This window comes from Eurosta solidaginis, chromosome 4, assembly GCF_040869045.1.
Source record: "Eurosta solidaginis isolate ZX-2024a chromosome 4, ASM4086904v1, whole genome shotgun sequence".
Classification (NCBI taxonomy): domain Eukaryota; kingdom Metazoa; phylum Arthropoda; class Insecta; order Diptera; family Tephritidae; genus Eurosta; species Eurosta solidaginis.
In genome coordinates, this window is record NC_090322.1 from 61,369,482 (window position 1) to 61,387,559 (window position 18,078).

General features: G+C 36.3%; 1 protein-coding gene across 2 annotated transcripts in view; it reads right to left on the reverse strand.

Annotated features, from left to right (window-relative positions):
* LOC137249875 (uncharacterized) overlaps window positions 1–18,078 on the reverse strand; it is a 369,478-nt gene that overhangs the window by 76,477 nt on the left and 274,923 nt on the right. The window contains exon 1 of one of the 2 annotated variants that reach the window (XM_067781869.1): window positions 4,667–4,823. The exons of the other annotated variant lie outside the window; for it this stretch is intronic. The gene's annotated coding sequence lies outside the window, so the exon portion shown is untranslated. Of the gene's footprint in view, window positions 1–4,666; window positions 4,824–18,078 lie in introns of those variants that run through there. 2 annotated transcript variants of the gene reach the window in all.

The following is an 18,078-nucleotide window of genomic DNA, read 5'->3' on the forward strand; positions in this document are numbered from 1 at the left end:
CAGTTGAGCAGAGCTCACAGAGTATATTAACTTTGATTGGATAACGGTTGGTTGTACAGGTATAAAGGAATCGAGATAGATATAGACTTCCATATATCAAAATCATCAGTATCGAAAAAAAATTCGATTGAGCCATGTCCGTCCGTCCGTCCGTCCGTCTGTCCGTTAACACGATAACTTGAGTAAATTTTGAGGTATATTGATGAAATTTGGTATGTAGGTTCCTGGGCACTCATCTCAGATCGCTATTTAAAATGAACGATATCGGACAATAAACACGCCCACTTTTTCGATATCGAAAATTTCGGAAAATCGAAAAAGTGCGATAATTCATTACCAAATACGGATTAAGCGATGAAACTTGGTAAGTTAGTTGAACTTATGACGCAGAATAGAAAAATAGTAAAATTTTGGACAATGGGCGTGGCACCGCCCACTTTTAAAAGAAGGTAATTTAGAAGTTTTGCAAGCTGTTATTTGGCAGTCGTTGAAGATATCATGATGAAATTTGGCAGGAACGTTACCCTTATTACTATATGTCTGCTTACTAAAAATAAGCAAAATCAGAGAACGACCACGCCCACTTTTTAAATTTTTTTTTTTTAAATTCAAATTTTAAAAGAAAAGGTAATATCTTTACAGTATATAAGTATTTTATGCCAACATTCAACTCCAGTAATGATATGGTGCAAAAAAATACAAAAATAAAAGAAAATTTCAAAATGGGCGTGGCTGCGCCCTTTTCCATTTAATTTGTCTAGGATACTTTTAATGCCATAAGTCGAACAAAAATTTACCAATCCTTGTGAAATTTGGTAGAGGCTTAGATTCTAGGACGATAACTGTTTTCTGTGAAAAAGGGCGAAATCGGTTAAAGCCACGCCCAGTTTTTATACACAGTCGACCGTCTGTCCTTCCGCTCGGCCGTTAACAAGATAACTTGAGCAAAAATCGATATATCTTTACTAAACTCAGTTCACGTACTTATCTGAACTCACTTTGTATTGGTGTAAAAAATGGCCGAAATCCGACTATGACCACGGCCACTTTTTCGATATCGAAAATTTCGAAAAATGAAAAAAATGCCATAATTATATACCAAATACGAAAAAAGGGATGAAACATGGTAATTGTATTGGTCTATTGACGCAAAATATAAGTTTAGAAAAAAACTTGGTAAAATGGTTGTGACACCTACCATATTAAGTAGAATAAAATGAAAAAGTTTTGCAGGGCAAAATCAAAAGCCCTTGGAATCTTGGAAGGAATACTGTTCGTGGTATTACATATATAAATAAATTAACGGTACCCGACAGATGTGGTTCTGGATCACCCTGGTCCACATTTTGGTCGATATCTGGAAAACGCCTTCACATATACAACTAAGGGCCACTCCCTTTTAAAACCATCATTAATACCTTTAATTTGATACCCATATCGTACAAACACATTCTAGAGTCACCTCTGGTCCACGTTTATGGCGATATCTCGAAAAGGCGTCCACATATAGAACTAAGGCCCACTCCTTTTTAAAATACTCATTAACACCTTTCATTTGATACCCATATCGTACAAACAAATTCTAGAGTCACCCCTGGTCCACCTTTATGGCGATATTTCCAAAAGGCGTCCACCTATAGAACTAAGGCTCACACCCTTTTAAAATAATCATTAACACCTTTCATTTGATACCCATATCGTACAAACACATTCTAGAGTCACCCCTGGTCCACCTTTATGGCGATATCTCGAAAAGGCGTCCACCTATAGAACTAAGGCCCACGCCCTTTTAAAATACTCATTAGCACCTTTCATTTGATACCCATATCGTACAAACAAATTCTAGAGTCACCCCTGGTCCACCTTTATGGCGATATCTCGAAAAGGCGTCCACCTATAGAACTAAGGCCCACGCCCTTTTAAAATACTCATTAACACCCTTCATTTGATACCCATATTGTACAAACGCATTCTAGAGTCGCCCCTGGTCCACGTTTATGGCGATATCCCGAAAAGGCGTCCACCCATAGAACTAAGGCCCACTTCCTTTTAAAACACTTATTAACAACTTTCGTTTGATACCCATATTGTACAAACGCATTCTAGAGTCAACCCTGGTCCACTTTTATAACGATATTCCGAAAACGCGTCCACCTATAGAACTAAGGCCCACGCCCTTTTAAAATACTCATTAACACCTTTCATTTGATACCCATATCGTACAAACAAATTCTAGCGTCACCCCTGGTCCACCTTTATGGCGATATCTCGAAAAGGCGTCCACAAATAGAACTAAGGCCTACGCCCTTTTAAAATACTCATTAATACCTTTCATTTGATACCCATATTGTACAATTCTAGAGTCAACCCTGGTCCACTTTTATAACGATATTCCGAAAAGGCGTCCATCTATAGAACTAAGGCCCACGCCCTTTTAAAATACTCATTAACACCTTTCATTTGATACCCCTATCGTACAAACAAATTCTAGAGTCAACCCTGATCCATCTTTATGGCGATATCCCTAAATGGCGTCCACCTATAGAACTATGGCCCACTCCGTCTTAAAATACTCTTTAATACCTTTCATTTGATACACATGTCATACAAACACATTCCAGGGTTATCCTCGGTTCATTTTCCTACATGGTTATTTTCCCTTATGTTGCCACCATAGCTCTCAACTGAGTATGTAATGTTCGGTTACACCCGAACTTAACCTTCCTTACTTGTTTATTATCTTATTAGATTCGTTGGCGTAAGTGAAAATTCGTAAAAACTTGAACAAAATGTTACTAACTTTGGAAAAATCCTGTTCGTTCAAACAAAACGTTTGCAACAAGAGGGCACAATTTTGCATTTCGCTTGGAGGAGAAGCTACAAAATTGTACCCGATAAACAGGTGTCCCGGTATCTCATAATTTTTAGCACAGTAAATTCAAAACAGGATTTTTCGTTTTGTATTGATAACTGAAAAAAATAGTTTTTTGTTGTTTTCCCATTTTGTATGTTTTTTGTCGATTTGGTGGTTTTCTTATTTTGGTATTTTTTTTTAAACAAGTGGCACCATCGTCATAAGTACAAAGTAGACAGCGCAGTGAGCGTAAAATTCTCTTTGAAATTTGCTTATGTATTGAGTGTTGATCGCTGTTGAAATTACCAGTGAGATCAGTTGTGCTAACAGAAAAATCAGATTGGCCAGGAATCTGTCAATTTTACAGAATTTTGTTAACTTAAGAGCGACAATTTCTCTTCTGTTGAAATTACTAAACTAATTTGTTCGTTTGACAAAGAAGTCGGTCGAATTAACCATAATTCGATCAATTTCCCCGAATCTCCGTTAAGTCAAGAACAACAGAACCGATTTGTTCATTTTACTAGCACTATTTCTTTCAGTGTATAATATCAAAATCATCAGTATCGAAAAAAAATTTGATTGAACCATGTCCGTCCGTCCGTCTGTCCCTTAATACTATAACATAAGTAAATATTGAGATATCTTCACCAAATTTGGTACACGAGGTTATCTGGACCTATAATAGATTGGTATTGAAAATGAGCGAAATCGGATAATAACCACGCCCACTTTTTATATATATAACATTTTGGAAAACACAAAAAACCTGATTATTTAGTAAATAATACACCTAGAATGTTGAAATTTGACATGTGGACTGCTATTGAGACTCTGGATAAAAATTTAAAAATATTTTTTAAATGGGCGTGGCACCGCCCACTTGTGATAAAATCAATTTTACAAATATTATTAATCATAAATCAAAAATCGTTAAACCTATCGTAACAAAATTCGGCAGAGAGGTTGCTTTACTATAAGGAATGCTTTGAAGAAAAATTTACGAAATCGGTTAAGGACCACGCCCACTTTTATATAATAGATTTTTAAAAGGGTTGTGGACGAATAAAATAAGCTATACCTTTGCAAAAAAGAGCTTTATATCAATGGTATTTCATTTCCCAAGTGAATTTATAACAATAAATAGGAAAAACTTCACATTTTAAAAAATGGGCGTGGCACCGCCCCTTTTATGACTAAGCAATTTTCTATTATTCGGGAGCCATAACTGAAAGAAAAATTAACATATCGTAATTAAATTGGGTACATATATTTTCCTTATAGCAGAAAATATTTCTAGTAAAAATTGACGGGATCGGTTAAAGACCACGGCAACTTAGTTTAAAAGGGTCGCAGACTAGAATAATAAACGATAACTTAGGAAAAAACAGTTTTGAATCAATGATATTTCACTTATCATGTTTTATTGTAAGAGGAAATGGGGAGAATTTTTTTTTTAAATGGGCGGTGCCAGGTGTTATGTAGAGACGTAATTTATCTGAAATGAAATGTGCAATTGAAGCTCACGCTGAGTATATAATGTTCGGTTACACCCGAACTTAGACACCTTTATTTGTTGTTCATTAATCTTTACTTCTAAATTTGTATTCAACAATTCGGAGTTCACTCAGAAATGTATGTTCCGATTAATCAAAGAGATCCATGTCTTTCGTGCTGCTTATTTTTCTGAGGAATACATTAATGCATTGCAATACCTAAGAAATTACACTAGGCAAAATTTTGCAAAATTTTAACAAAGATCTCTTGTTTTTTTTTATAATATAATAAAAGAAATATAAATAAGTATTTTACCAACAGCAACACTGGCAAAATGGATTTCGGGATCTTCAGGGTAGGCCTCGGGAACACTAGCTGGTTTTCGGAATTCGGCGTCAAGCGCGGATCTCTACATATTTCTACGCCTTTAAGAAAAATCGCCTATGTTGGCACTCTAAGTCACTTCACCTTCGTTTGGCATAGTTATGGTTATAACAGACGCACTTTTTATACCCAGCTGTACTTGTACACAGGGTATTATAACTTCGATTTGATAACGGTTGGTTGTACAGGTATAAAAGAATCGAGATAGATACACTGAAAGAAAAATACTGGTAAAATCAACCGAAGTACGGGTCAATTCAACCGAAATTTCTGTCAGTTTTTAACCATCGCAATAAGATGTTGAATCAACTGCGCACAAATCGTTGATTCGTAATTGACCGTTTTAGTAGTCAAATGAACAAAAAAAGTTGTTGCGACAGCTTTGTACGAAAGTACCTATGTTGCCATATACATAAATAAATAAATAAATGTAAGGCGCGATAACCTCCGAAGGGATCTAAGGCCGAGCTTCTCTTCCAATTTGCATAGTGCTCCTCTTGATTTTCCCTACAAATTGGCCGGACGGGACCTACATGTTTTATCCCGACTCCGAAGGGCATCTGCAAGGCAGATGAGTTTTCACTGAGAGCTTTTCATGGCAGAAATACACTCGAAAAAAAAACAATATTTCTAAAATGATGATGTTGCTTTGCCCGGGGTGCGAACCCAGGGCATACGGTGTGGCAGGCGGAGCACGCTACCATCACACTACGGTGGCACTTACTAACCGAACGTCAATTCGCTTTGCAAATATAAATGAAAATAGTAGTCACAAAACTGATTCTCAATTCTTTCACTTGCACCTCAGCTCATTCTCAATTTCTTCTCTCGCATGTAGTTGCCACATTTGATTGTTTCGAACAAAACTTGTAGTATAAATGTTTGATATAACATTTTAAGTAGAGAACTTGTAAATTATAGAAAAGTAAAGAATCAAATCGCAGGAAGGTAATTCACCACAGGAGTAACTTTACATGTAATTCGGCAAGTTTAATGTTGAAACGATTCCAAAACAACGCAAACTTTATGTTGTCGGAAGCATCAACATTAAAAAAAGGTTGTTTTTTATTATCTTATTAAATTCGTTCCCGTGAGTGAAAATTCTTAAAAATTTGAACAAAATGTTACTAACTTTGGAAAAATCCTGTTCGTTCAAATAAAATTTTTGCAACAAGAGGGCGCAATTTTGCATTTCGCTTGGAGGAGAAGTTGCAAAATTGTACCCGATAAACAGGTGTCCCGGTATCTCATAATTTTTTGCACAGTAAATTCAAAACAGGGTTTTTCGTTTTGTATTGATAACTGAAAAACTAGCTTTTTGTTGTTTTCCCATTTTTTTTGTTTTTTCGAGTTGGTGGTTTTCTTACTTTGGTATTTTTTTTTAAACAAGTGGCACCATCGTCATAAGTACAAAGTAGACAGCGCAGTGAGCGTAAAATTCTCTTTGAAATTTGCTTATGTATTGAGTGTTGATCGCTGTTGAAATTACCAGTGAGATCAGTTGTGCTAACAGAAAAATCAGATTGGCCAGGAATCTGTCAATTTTACAGAATTTTGTTAACTTAAGAGCGACAATTTCTCTTCTGTTGAAATTACTAAACTAATTTGTTCGTTTGACAAAGAAGTCGGTCGAATTAACCATAATTCGATCAATTTCCCCGAATCTCCGTTAAGTCAAGAACAACAGAACCGATTTGTTCATTTTACTAGCACTATTTCTTTCAGTGTATAATATCAAAATCATCAGTATCGAAAAAAAATTTGATTGAACCATGTCCGTCCGTCCGTCTGTCCCTTAATACTATAACATAAGTAAATATTGAGATATCTTCACCAAATTTGGTACACGAGGTTATCTGGACCTATAATAGATTGGTATTGAAAATGAGCGAAATCGGATAATAACCACGCCCACTTTTTATATATATAACATTTTGGAAAACACAAAAAACCTGATTATTTAGTAAATAATACACCTAGAATGTTGAAATTTGACATGTGGACTGCTATTGAGACTCTGGATAAAAATTTAAAAATATTTTTTAAATGGGCGTGGCACCGCCCACTTGTGATAAAATCAATTTTACAAATATTATTAATCATAAATCAAAAATCGTTAAACCTATCGTAACAAAATTCGGCAGAGAGGTTGCTTTACTATAAGGAATGCTTTGAAGAAAAATTTACGAAATCGGTTAAGGACCACGCCCACTTTTATATAATATATTTTTAAAAGGGTTGTGGACGAATAAAATAAGCTATACCTTTGCAAAAAAGAGCTTTATATCAATGGTATTTCATTTCCCAAGTGAATTTATAACAATAAATAGGAAAAACTTCACATTTTAAAAAATGGGCGTGGCACCGCCCCTTTTATGACTAAGCAATTTTCTATTATTCGGGAGCCATAACTGAAAGAAAAATTAACATATCGTAATTAAATTGGGTACATATATTTTCCTTATAGCAGAAAATATTTCTAGTAAAAATGGACGGGATCGGTTAAAGACCACGGCAACTTAGTTTAAAAGGGTCGCAGACTAGAATAATAAACGATAACTTAGGAAAAAACAGTTTTGAATCAATGATATTTCACTTATCATGTTTTATTGTAAGAGGAAATGGGGAGAATTTTTTTTTTAAATGGGCGGTGCCAGGTGTTATGTAGAGACGTAATTTATCTGAAATGAAATGTGCAATTGAAGCTCACGCTGAGTATATAATGTTCGGTTACACCCGAACTTAGACACCTTTATTTGTTGTTCATTAATCTTTACTTCTAAATTTGTATTCAACAATTCGGAGTTCACTCAGAAATGTATGTTCCGATTAATCAAAGAGATCCATGTCTTTCGTGCTGCTTATTTTTCTGAGGAATACATTAATGCATTGCAATACCTAAGAAATTACACTAGGCAAAATTTTGCAAAATTTTAACAAAGATCTCTTGTTTTTTTTATAATATAATAAAAGAAATATAAATAAGTATTTTACCAACAGCAACACTGGCAAAATGGATTTCGGGATCTTCAGGGTAGGCCTCGGGAACACTAGCTGGTTTTCGGAATTCGGCGTCAAGCGCGGATCTCTACATATTTCTACGCCTTTAAGAAAAATCGCCTATGTTGGCACTCTAAGTCACTTCACCTTCGTTTGGCATAGTTATGGTTATAATAGACGCACTTTTTATACCCAGCTGTACTTGTACACAGGGTATTATAACTTCGATTTGATAACGGTTGGTTGTACAGGTATAAAAGAATCGAGATAGATACACTGAAAGAAAAATACTGGTAAAATCAACCGAAGTACGGGTCAATTCAACCGAAATTTCTGTCAGTTTTTAACCATCGCAATAAGATGTTGAATCAACTGCGCACAAATCGTTGATTCGTAATTGACCGTTTTAGTAGTCAAATGAACAAAAAAAGTTGTTGCGACAGCTTTGTACGAAAGTACCTATGTTGCCATATACATAAATAAATAAATAAATGTAAGGCGCGATAACCTCCGAAGGGATCTAAGGCCGAGCTTCTCTTCCAATTTGCATAGTGCTCCTCTTGATTTTCCCTACAAATTGGCCGGACGGGACCTACATGTTTTATCCCGACTCCGAAGGGCATCTGCAAGGCAGATGAGTTTTCACTGAGAGCTTTTCATGGCAGAAATACACTCGAAAAAAAAACAATATTTCTAAAATGATGATGTTGCTTTGCCCGGGGTGCGAACCCAGGGCATACGGTGTGGCAGGCGGAGCACGCTACCATCACACTACGGTGGCACTTACTAACCGAACGTCAATTCGCTTTGCAAATATAAATGAAAATAGTAGTCACAAAACTGATTCTCAATTCTTTCACTTGCACCTCAGCTCATTCTCAATTTCTTCTCTCGCATGTAGTTGCCACATTTGATTGTTTCGAACAAAACTTGTAGTATAAATGTTTGATATAACATTTTAAGTAGAGAACTTGTAAATTATAGAAAAGTAAAGAATCAAATCGCAGGAAGGTAATTCACCACAGGAGTAACTTTACATGTAATTCGGCAAGTTTAATGTTGAAACGATTCCAAAACAACGCAAACTTTATGTTGTCGGAAGCATCAACATTAAAAAAAGGTTGTTTTTTATTATCTTATTAAATTCGTTCCCGTGAGTGAAAATTCTTAAAAATTTGAACAAAATGTTACTAACTTTGGAAAAATCCTGTTCGTTCAAATAAAATTTTTGCAACAAGAGGGCGCAATTTTGCATTTCGCTTGGAGGAGAAGTTGCAAAATTGTACCCGATAAACAGGTGTCCCGGTATCTCATAATTTTTTGCACAGTAAATTCAAAACAGGGTTTTTCGTTTTGTATTGATAACTGAAAAACTAGCTTTTTGTTGTTTTCCCATTTTTTTTTGTTTTTTCGAGTTGGTGGTTTTCTTACTTTGGTATTTTTTTTTAAACAAGTGGCACCATCGTCATAAGTACAAAGTAGACAGCGCAGTGAGCGTAAAATTCTCTTTGAAATTTGCTTATGTATTGAGTGTTGATCGCTGTTGAAATTACCAGTGAGATCAGTTGTGCTAACAGAAAAATCAGATTGGCCAGGAATCTGTCAATTTTACAGAATTTTGTTAACTTAAGAGCGACAATTTCTCTTCTGTTGAAATTACTAAACTAATTTGTTCGTTTGACAAAGAAGTCGGTCGAATTAACCATAATTCGATCAATTTCCCCGAATCTCCGTTAAGTCAAGAACAACAGAACCGATTTGTTCATTTTACTAGCACTATTTCTTTCAGTGTATAATATCAAAATCATCAGTATCGAAAAAAAATTTGATTGAACCATGTCCGTCCGTCCGTCTGTCCCTTAATACTATAACATAAGTAAACATTGAGATATCTTCACCAAATTTGGTACACGAGGTTATCTGGACCTATAATAGATTGGTATTGAAAATGAAATCGGATAATAACCACGCCCACTTTTTATATATATAACATTTTGGAAAACACAAAAAACCTAATTATTTAGTAAATGATACACCTAGAATGTCGAAAATTTGACTTGTGGACCCATATTGAGACTCTTGATAAAAATTTGAAAACAGTTTTTAAAATGGGCAGGGTACCGCCCACTTGCGATAAAAAATTTTACAAATATTATTAATCATAAATCCAAAATCGGTAAATCTATCGTAACAAAATTCGGCAGAGAGGTTGCCTTTACTATAAGGAATGCTTTGAGGAAAAATTTACGAAATGGGTTTATAAAATTTTTGTAAAAGGGTCATGGACGAATAAAATAAGCTATACCATAACTTCAAATTTAAAAAAATGGGCGAGGCGCCGCCCGTTTTATGACTAAGCCATTTTCTATATTTCAGGAGCCATAACTCGAAGAAAAATTAACGGATCGTAATGAAATTGGGTACACAAATTTTCCCTATAGCAGGAAATATTTCTAGAAAAAATGGATGAGATCGGTTAAAAACCACGCCCACTTTTATATAAAAGATTTTTAGAAGGGTCGTAGACGAAAATAATAAGCTATGTCTTAGCGAAAAAGAGCTTTGTATCAATAGAATTTTACTTTCTAAATTGAGTTATAACATTAAATTGGAAAACACTAAAATTTGTGAAAATAGGTGTGGCACAGCCCCTTTTTTGTCTAAGCAATTTTCAATGTTTCGGAAGCCATAACTCGAAGAAAAATTTACATATCGTAACAAAATTGGGTACACATATTTTCCTTATAGCAGGAAATATTTCTAGAAAAAATGGACGAGATCGGTTTAAAACCACGCCCACTTTTGTATAAATGACTTTAAAAAGGGCCATAGGCAAAAATAATAAGTTAAATCTTAGCGAAAAATAGTTTTGTACCAATAGCATTTTGTGCCATTATAACAAAAAATGGGAAAGAATTAAAATCTTGAAAAATGGGTGTGGCACTGCCCTTTCTTACAATGCATTTCCCAACGTTTCTGTAGCTATAACTCGACAAAAAATTTGGTGTTTAACGGGAAATATTTTCAGTAAAAATGAACTAAATCGGTTAAATCGCCTTGTTTTATATACAAGGTTTTGTAAAAGTGCGTAGATGCAGGTAATAAGCTATTTCTAGTAAAAGTTGGAACATTTCGTTAATAACCCTGCCCTTTTTTTGTAATAACGCTTTTTAAACCATACGTATATGTACTATTGCGCAGCCTTGTAACACTATAAAGCACACAAAACAAACAACAACAGCATTTCAAGTGTACAGCTGGGTATGTAATGTTCGGTTTCACCCGAACTTAGACTTCCTTCCTTGTTTTATTTTTAGTTCAACATAAAAACGTTTAAAGTTTTTGTTAGTTTCTACTAACTTGGCGCACAAGTGACCAGACTTCACATTTGTACTTGTTTTTTAACAAATCGATTTAAATTTTGCTAACGAAAACATCAAAGTTTTTTTCTCTTTTTTGTTTTTTGAAAAAGACGTTTCCATTTCAAGTGCCGGGAAAAGACTGACTTTCTGCCGCAGTCACATCAAGCTCAGTTCGGAAAGTCTCGCTAACCTTGAACTAATGTTGAACTAGGCCTAGCTGTTATTACTGCTAATGGTTCGGCTTAGTGCAATGTTAATCAATAAACAAATAGTAGGCATAGATAGAATTTGAAATAATACTCGCCATAGGTGACTTCAAGAGCACGCTACTTAAATATGCTTTCTGTCCTCTAATTGCCAATTTAAAAAAACTATTTGTATTTATTCCTTGTCGTGCTCCTTTTAATTTGGCGGGACGGCATCTACTTGTTTTATGCCGATTCCGAACGGTATCTCCAAGGCAGATGAGTTTTCACTGAGAGCTTTCCATGGCAGAAATACACTCGGAGTGCTTGCCAAATACTGCCGACACCGCTTAGAAAAATTTTCTACTTATTGAAAACTTTGTTTCTAAAATTTTGATGTTGCTTTGCCCGGGGCGTGAACCCAAGATCTTCGGTGTGGTAGGCGGAGCACGCTACCATCACACCACGGCGGTCGCCGTGTTCGTAAGTTGAATTAGGTATTCACGATTTAAGTATATATGAATTAAGTATTTTTATTAATTAAATATAAATTCGGTATTCATGAATTAAGTACATATGTATTAGGTATTATTGGACTAAGTATGTATCAGGAATTATGATAAGCACTTAATTCGAGTTAGGCATGAGCGAATCAACTATGTTCTTGAATCAAGTTTTAACCAATCACGCGCTTGCGAATTTACTATAAGAGAATGAATTACGAATGTGTGAATTAGGTAATTACGAAATAGGTATTAGCTAATTAGGATTAACAAATCCGATTAATTGTGAAGTAAGAAAACACGATTTGGGTATTTTTGAATGTGTCAATTAACTATTAACAAATTAAGTTGTACGAACTAAGTACGGAAGAATTGAGTATTGGCGAATGGTGTATTGACGAGTTAAGTAAAATTGAATTAGATAATTTTGAAATAAGTAGGCAACTTCGTATACAAGATTGTTTCCTGGCTTAAATCAAACCCTGACGTGTAAAAAAAAACTATAGCATTTTAAGTCGGCCTCAAGTCACAGACTGCAAATGTAGCGTCACAAGTTTTCAATATATTATTATTTACTTTGTTCGCAAAAATCGCCTGATTATCCCACTATGAATTTATGCAAGAAGTATATAGGTATTTATTGTCACATCTACAGTAATTATTCTATTGTCGCCGTATCACCTGTAGTGGAATTCACTAACTTATAACGATGCGATTTGTCGAGATCTTAATTAACGGTTTTGTCGCTTGCCTTATGTATTGTGCTATTCAGTAACTTAGTATTAACGACTCGAAATAAATGGCATTTAAATTTCGTTTTAATAGTAGAAAGGTGGCAGCACAGCTTAACGAAACCTAAAAAATGCGAAAAGCACAAAAGGAATAAAATAAATAAATTCCGTATACCAACTGCTTTTAAAAGTCATTATTGTGCAAGTTTTTACGTATTTCAACAAAAGGTAAGTAAATGCGGTACTAATTTCTTTTTTTTTCTCTGTTAATATCGTAGTTATTCTTGTACCCCTTAATTGACCATCAAGTTGAGAAATAATATCATGACCCAAGTCTGGGATTAGTCGGTACAGCTTTCGAAACTCCGTTGATTTCAAGTGGAATGAGTTATCTACACTTCTCTGTCTGTCCACTGGCGATTGACTTAGTAATTCTTCATCCTGTAATAAAACGTACGCCAAGTACTCAAATGCCATTTGATTTATATAGCAGCTTTTCGTGTTTGAAAGTATTTAATTAAAGTTCCGATTTTCTTTTTTTTAACTAAAATTGCCAGAAATATTAATTTCGCGATTTTAAAAGCAGCCAATTTACTTGCCGCTTATTTAACAACACAGCTGATCGTCGATAAACAAATATCGATACAAAATGGTTACTGACATATGCGCCAATGCAATTTTTATACTCAGCTGAGCAGAGCTCACAGAGTGTATTAATTTTGTTCGCATAACGGTAATCCGTAACGGCATAAACTAATCGAGATAGATATAGACTTCTATATATCAAAATGATCTGGGCGAAAAAATAAATTTATTTAGCCATGTCCGTCCGCCCGTAAACACGATAACTTGAGTAAATTTTGAGGTATCTTGATGGGATCTGGTATGTAGGTTCCTGGGCACTCATCTCAGATCGCTATTTAAATGAACGAAATCGGACTATAACCACGCCCACTTTTTCGATATCGAAAATTTCGAAAAACCGAAAAAGTGCGATAATTCATTACCAAAGATGGATAAAGCGATGAAACTCGGTAGGTGGGTAGACCTTATAACGCAGAATAGAAAATTAGTAAAATTTTGTACAATGAGCGTGGCACCGCCCACTTTTAAAAGAAGGTATTTTAAAAGTTTTTCAACCTGTATTTTGGCAGTCGTTGAAGATATAATGATGAAATTTGGCAGGAACGTTACTCCTATTCCTGTATGTGTGCTAAATAAAAATTAGCAAAATCGGATGACGAACACGCCCACTTAAAAAAAAAAATTCTAAAGTCAAATTATAACGAAAAATTGAATATCTTTACAGTATATAAGTAAATAATGTCATCATTCAACTCCAGTAATGATGTGGTGCAACAAAATAGAAAAATAAAAGAAAATTTCAAAATGGGCGTGGCTCCGCCCTTTTTCATTTAATTTGTCTAGAATACTTTTAATGCCATAAGTCGAACAAAAATTTACCAATCCTTGAGAAATTTGGTAGGGGCATAGATTCTATGACGATAACTGTTTTCTGTAAAAACGGGCGAAATCCGTTGAAGCAACGCCCAGTTTTTATACACAGTCGACCGTCTGTCCTTCCGCTCGGCCGTTAATACGATAACTTGAGCAAAAATCGATATCTCTTTACTAAACTTAGTTCACGTACTCAGCTGAACTCACTTTATCGTGGTATAAAATAGGGCCGATATCCGTGATCATCCACACCCACTTTTTCGATATCGAAAATTACGAAAAATAAAAAAATGCCATAATTCTATACCAAATATGAAAAAAGGGATGAAAAATGGTAATTGGAAAAACTGTGTAAAATGGGTGTGACACCTACCATATTAAGTAGAAGAAAATGAAAAAGTTCTGTAGGGCGAAATCAAAAGTCCTTGGAATCATGTCAGGAATACTCTTCGTGGTATTACATATATAAATAAATTAACGGTACCCGATAGATGATGTTCTGGGTTACCCTGGTCCTCATTTTGGTCGATATCTCGAAAACGCCACTCCCTTTTAAAACCCTCATTAATACCTTTAATTTGATACCCATATCGTACAAACGCATTCTAGAGTCGCCCCTGGTCCACCTTTATGGCGATATCCCGAAAGCTCTCAGCTGAGTATGTAATGTTCGGTTACACCCGAACTTAGCCTTCCTTACTTGTTTTACATAGCATTTTTTCGATGATTAGCTAACTTCTTACTTTATTGGATCCTAATTTTTTAAACATTTTTAGCGGCACAACAAATTACGTCTTCGCTTCTTCGCAGGGCTAACTGCCGCTGGGATGCAAGGCGTTGATAAGCGCAATACAAAGCTTTATAGCTTCAAAGCTTCCGCAACCCAATTTTCAACCTCACCTACACGAGGGGAATCCTGTTACAAATATGAGTGTACATATATTTAGCAGGCGAGGCTCTGGCGAGCCCAAGTTGCTCATGGAACTATGGGGTGGGGAGGGCGGGATGGCCTAGAAGGTTTAATGTGGTCATATTGATCGTTCCCGAGATGGTCGGGCTAGTACCTTAATGGTGCTTTGTTACTGGAACGTACGGCAAATGACCATCAACATCGATAACACTCCCCAAAGCCTTCGGAGAGTGTCTTTATGGTTAATACAACAACAACAGCTAACTGGCGCTGGATAGTAGCACCAAGGGAACTGCCGCTTCCCATGGCAGCCGGTTCTTCATACCGGAGCGACTTGGTATTTTTTTCCCGACCAAGGGCTGTCATTTCAGTGTAACCCTATTTAATTTCTTGTGTCCCTCCCTCAAATTGTCATCCTCGGAGCAGCAGGTATTGAACCTAACCCCGGTACAAGGTTGTGGTTCTGCTGCATATGTCGGAAAAGGATTTATCTTAGACGGTCATACTCTTGTCAGTGTGTTACGTGTAAAAGATGGTTGCATTCGGGATGTTCTGGGTTAGAACCCAACGTTCGTCCCTCCGAAATTTCTATAAAACCTTTGCGGTTCCCTACTGTTCACGTCCAAGGACGTCCTGCGGTTCACTCTCAAACGTACCTCCGCGACCTTCTAGCAGCGACGCTGCTCAGCAGTCCACATCAACCGTCCGCTGTTGCTCGCGCCAAATGGCGCTTCCACCTAACGCGGTCGCTACAACCCATCACTACAATCTACTTAGCATGGATAGTAGCAATGCCGAGCACCAGCTTTTACCCGCGTCCCTTTGCGACACTCGTACTGGCGTAAGAAGGAGTCATCAACTCCTTGTCCCCCACACCGTGTGTTCCGTATGCCAGCTCAGAGTGTTTACGATCGCGGCATTGGTCCATTGCAGTTCATGCCTTGGCCTATGCCACCTTCGTAGATGCTCTGGGCTTACAAACGGAAATCGTCCGACCGGTACATTCATTGCACCTTGCTGCCAAAACAATAGTACCAACTCATTGACACCAGGTACACCAGCAGCAATCGGACAGTACACTCGACAAAGCCTATATCTTTCAAGGCGCCTTCATTCATTTCTGACTTCCAGAGTGACGACTGCTGGGGAAAATCGTTTGCAGATTTTGAACATATGTAGATGCCAATTATCAATTCCAATGGTGACAGACCTTTATCAAAATTTGCTTCGTAAATGTTTCCAAGTGAATTATTTCGCATTCAAAGCTTTTTTCGACAAATTTTGCTGCGCTCGCCCGAACCGTAGTTTCATCCATGTCTTCAAATTGCCACAAAGAGGAAAACGTCTCGTTTAAATTTCCCATAGCTGCAAATCGTTCAGTAATGCCAGTGATTACCGAATCGACGATCACCAAGAATGTATCGTTTTTAAAATCAGGCTCTGGATCATGCGTAATCTTCTCATTTCCTTTATCTTCAAAACGTCTTTTGGGTTTTCTCTTTCGAATTTCCGGAAACTTTGGCGAGATGTTCAATTGAATAGCAACTGTTTTGCATTCGTTTCAAATTGTTTACCACTGGTTCCTGATCAACTTCAAATCAGCTAGTAAGGCACCTAGATGTCGGACCTCAACATCTATGTTGGCGTCTCTAGCTTGGAGGACCACGTTTCTTTCATTAATGGTAGTCAGTATTTTGAACCAAATTGAGGACAGCAAGATACATTCTAACTTGTTGATGTACTTGAGAATGCCGGTAACATCGCCGTATGCTTGCGCAGTCAAATTTGCCTTTGGCTGAAAGACTATGAAGAGAGCTCGGTAAATTTTTTTTAGGATGTCCCATCGTTGTGGAGTGCTGCTGAAAGTAGTAAAACATTTTTGTACAACTCCGAAGAAAGTAATTGCAGCCGTACAACATTCTGCAGCATCAAGACCACATAAATTCAGACTGTGGGTTGCACAAGGCGAGTAATCAGCATTCGTAGTGCTCCGTTGTAAGTTCCTTTCATATTGGCGTCGTTATCGTACCCTTGTGCACGACAATCTTTTAATGGGATTTCATGTTTACCTAGAGTATGGCAAATTAGATCAGCGATTTTCTGACCAGTTTTCTGGTTATAATTCACGAAAGGCAAAAACCGTTCTTGAATTGTAAAATTTGTTGCTTTCGAATTGAAATGGAGTTAGCGAAAAATGAACGTAGTCAACGTGACTAGCAGGCATAGGATCAACGATAATAGCAAAAAAAATTGCTTTCTTGCTTTGATCTAATATATTTTCCCTCACGTGCTTTGCCAAAACTTCTATAAACTCGTTCTGAATGTCTGGGGAAAGATAGTGACCTTGTAAACGTTTGTGCTACTGTTGTGAAATCCTAACTTTCTCGAAATGATCTCTAAGAATCCTATCATAATGGCTTATGAGACTTTAGATTCCCAAAAAATGTCTATCGTTTCGTTCACCAAGATATATACCTTTGTCTTGACAGCTAGACATCTTTCACCCAAAAATAAAATAGTGTCCAAAATTCTATATAAAATTTCTTTCCACTGTTGAGTTTCAGTGATAAGCTGTTCATTGATAAGTGTATCAATTGTAGCCTCGTTTTGAATTAGATTTTGTAAAGATCGCCATGGAATATAACATTTAATGTGATCTTGAGTATTTTCGTGTGATGGCAGTTTATCGTATAGCTTCTTCCATTCCTGGAATATCGAATATCCGCACAAAAAATTCTATGTCGATTTAAAGAATTGGTGCTTAACAGACGACATGGTAGGCAATAAAAAGCATTGCTATTGGCACTCCACACTAACCAGTCATGCTCCACTTTCTCTCCATTTGGCAAGAGTCTGTTTAATAACGAGGTAGGAAATGCCTCGTCATGACAATCAAGTGGAAAAATAACAGGGCATTTTTGATGACCTCGTCGAATTATTTCGTTGACTTCTTCAGATCGCAAAAACTCATTATTCACGGTACCGATATCGAAGTCGTTTAAATAATCTGGATTTTGATACAGGGTTGGTGGTATTGTTGGAAGACTTTTTGAAGATGAACCTTCATCAGTGTCACCACGAAAACTTTACGATTTCGGATTCATGTAAACATACATTTTTGTTTGATGTTTTATTGCATCCTCAGGCCCAGGCAAAAAATCATTATCATTATTCGTTGCTTTTGAAATTCGGCT